Genomic DNA, 3,377 nt, shown 5'->3' with positions numbered 1-3,377 from the left:
AATACAGAGGCAGAGAGGAAGAAGAGAGGAGGAGTGGGGTGGGGGGAGAGAGAGACAGAGACAGACAGACAGACAGACAGAAATGAGCTAATGCCTAGCTCCCAGGATGGTTGTGAGAAGCAACAACAAGCTTAATAAACCTTGGCTGTTATTTTATTATTCTTTGAGATGTGTTTCTCAAAACTCCCACATTTCTAGGGAGCAGAAATGCTTCTTGAGAGCTTCTGCTGGAAAGGGTGAGCTGCAATTCTGTTTTCTACTCCATGTCACTCTAGTAAAGACTCTCCATCCCTGCACTTAGAGTTTGATGATTTGCCTTGGCCATGGACTCGTTCCTTGGCTAACAGAGAACAAGGTGTCTTAATTAACACTCTGCTGAGATGACTCACAATGGTTTGTGAGGGTAGATAGTCCCCTAAAGTTGCTGTGTAACCCAAAGAACCCGAAATGAATGCTGGGCTTTTCAAACCCAACCATTATTCTTCCTTCCTCGTGGTCACCTCCTGTAGAAAGGTTGGAAGTGAAACTTAATTCAGTCTCGATTCTGTCTTTGCTCTCACTTTTGAGAGCTCATCTTTATTCAGAGGGTGCCTGGTGCAGTACCAGGCACATAGTAGGTGCTTAGCCAGTCAATGGTGGGGCAAATAAGTGAATAGAAAAGAAAAACACATCCCCAGTGTTTAACAATTGCTCCCTTCACTAAAGCTCCCTAAAAGAAGCCTTCTTTCTGCTGGGCTTTTTGAGGAGGTCCAACAAATAGCCCTTTCTTCCCTGCCTGGGTTCTTAAACAGCTGAGCCACAAGACAGAAGAACAAGCCAAAATGTGGACCAGGCGTGGTGATTCATGCTGGTAATCCCAGCACTTTGGGAGGCCGAGGCAGGCGGATCACCTGAGGTCAGGAGTTCGAGACCAGCCTGACCAATATGGTGAAACCCGGTCTCTACTAAAAATACAAAAATTAGCTGAGGCATGGTGGCATGTGCCTGTAATCCCAGCTACTTGGGAGGCTGAGACAGGACAATTGCTTGAATTCAGGAGATGGAGGTTGCATGAGCCAGGATCACACCACTGCACTCTAGCCTGGGTGACAGAGAAAGACTCCCCATCTCAAAAAAAAAAATAATAATAAGCCAAAATGTCACTTTTATTGCTGAAAAGTCTATAAATATGTGTGGGCCAGAGGGTTTGCCAGCACTGACCAGAATTAGGCAACCCCTCCAACTCCAACAGGAACAGAGAACACAAGATCTGTGGGCAACTCCCTCCTACCCAAATATACAAGGAGCAGGTGGCAGCTCGGCCCTTTTATTCTTCCCCAATCTACCAGCCAGACCAATCACTCTTCCTCTTGCAGAGTGGAGTGGGGAAGGGGCGGAGACGGACCAGGAGTTTTAGGAGCTGGGCTTTCTTCTGGGGAAAGATGCCTTTCCTCCTAGCCTCCTGACCAGGCCCCTCTGGGCCTAGGGATGTGCAGCAGGGTGTTGGCCCCAAGCTGATAAGAATCTACTCTGCAGTCCCATTCATTCTCTATATGGCTATTTACTGATTACGTTTTCACAGCCTGTGACTAAAAAAATTTCCATTACCTGAGACATGATATTAAAATGTCTGGTTTTGAAAAGTGGGGTTTGTCGAATGACTGTGAAAGTTCTCTTGCAACAGAAGAGTAAAAAGCCCTAAGAAAAGCAAGATCTAATCATTCAAAAAGCAAGATATAATAATAATTATTATTATCGTTGACTGGGTGACATCCAAAAGTCAGTTTATCCGATGCCAGGAACTGAAATGTCTGGCCGGCCAGGAGAACAGTGGCTGAGCTCCATGATGCTCCGGAGTTTGATCTTCTGCTCTGCGCCTTGTCAGCTGTGTAAACTGAGGCTTGTTACGTGTGTGTGTGTGTCTGTGTATATTTATATAGTTAAAATTTTTAATGTTTGTAGGTCCATAGTCGGTGTATATGCTTATGGGGTACATTAGATGTTTTGATACAGGCGTGCAATGTGTAATAATAACATAATGAAAAATGGAGTATCTGTCCCCTCAAGCATTTATCGCTTGTGTTACAGACAATCCAATTATACTCTTTTAGTTATTTTGTAATGTACAGTTAAACTATTATTGACTATAGTCACCCTGTTGTGCTATCACATACTAGGTCTTATCCATTCTTTCTAACTTTCTTTGTTCCTTGTACGCATTAGCCATCCCCACCTTCCCCCACCCCACCACACCCCCCACCACCACCCAACCCTGCACTTCCAGCCTCTGGAAACCATCCTTCTCCTGTTTCCATGAGTTCAACTGTTTTGATGTTTAGATCTCACAAATAAGTGAGAATGTGTGATGTTCATCTGCCTGTGTCTGGCTTATTTTAGTTAATATGATGACCTCCAATTCTATCGACATCATTGCAAATAACAGGATCTCATTCTTTTTTTTTTTTTTTTTTTTTTTTTTTGAGACGGAGTCTCACGCTGTTACCCAGGCTGGAGTGCAGTGGCGCGATCTCGGCTCACTGCAAGCTCCGCCTCCCGGGTTCCCGCCATTCTCCTGCCTCAGCCTCCTGAGTAGCTGGGACTACAGGCGCCCGCCACCGCGCCCGGCTAATTTTTTGTATTTTTAGTAGAGACGGGGTTTCACTGTGGTCTCGATCTCCTGACCTTGTGATCCGCCCGCCTCGGCCTCCCAAAGTGCTGGGATTACAGGCTTGAGCCACCGCGCCCGGCCAGGATCTCATTCTTTTTTATGACTGAATAGTACTCCATTGTGTGTAAGTACCACATTTTCTTGATCCGTTCATCTGCTGATGGACTCTTAGGTTGCTTCCAAATCTTGACTATGTGAACAGTGTTTCAACAAACTGGAGTGCAGGTATCTCTTTGATGTTCTGATGTGCTTTCTTTTGGATATATACCCAGCAGTGGGATTGCTGGCTCATAGGGTAGCACTATTTTTAGTTTTTTGTGGAACCTCCAAACTGTTTTCCATAGTGGTTGTACTAAGGTACATTCTTACCAACAATATATGAGGGATCCCTTTTCTCTACATCCTCGCCAGCATTTGTTATTGCCTGTCTTTTGAATATAAGCCATTTTAACTGGGTTGAGATGATATCTCATTGGAGTTTTGATTTTAATTTCTCTGATGATCAGTGATGTTGAGCACCTTTTCATGTGCCTATTTGCTATTTGTATGTCTTCTTTTAAGGAACATCCAGTCAAACCTTTTGTCCATTTTGAGTGGATTATTATGTCTTTATATATTTTATTTTTTTTTAGACAGGGTCTCACTCTGTCACTGAGGCTGGAGTGTGGTGGCTCAATCATGGCTCACAGCAGCCTCAACCTCCTGGGCTCAGGCAATCTTCCCACCTCCC

This window comes from Macaca thibetana, chromosome 10, assembly GCF_024542745.1.
Source record: "Macaca thibetana thibetana isolate TM-01 chromosome 10, ASM2454274v1, whole genome shotgun sequence".
In the NCBI taxonomy this organism is placed as follows: Eukaryota; Metazoa; Chordata; class Mammalia; order Primates; family Cercopithecidae; genus Macaca; species Macaca thibetana.
The sequence above is the reverse complement of the archived record's forward strand: the minus strand, read 5'-3'. Positions refer to the sequence as shown.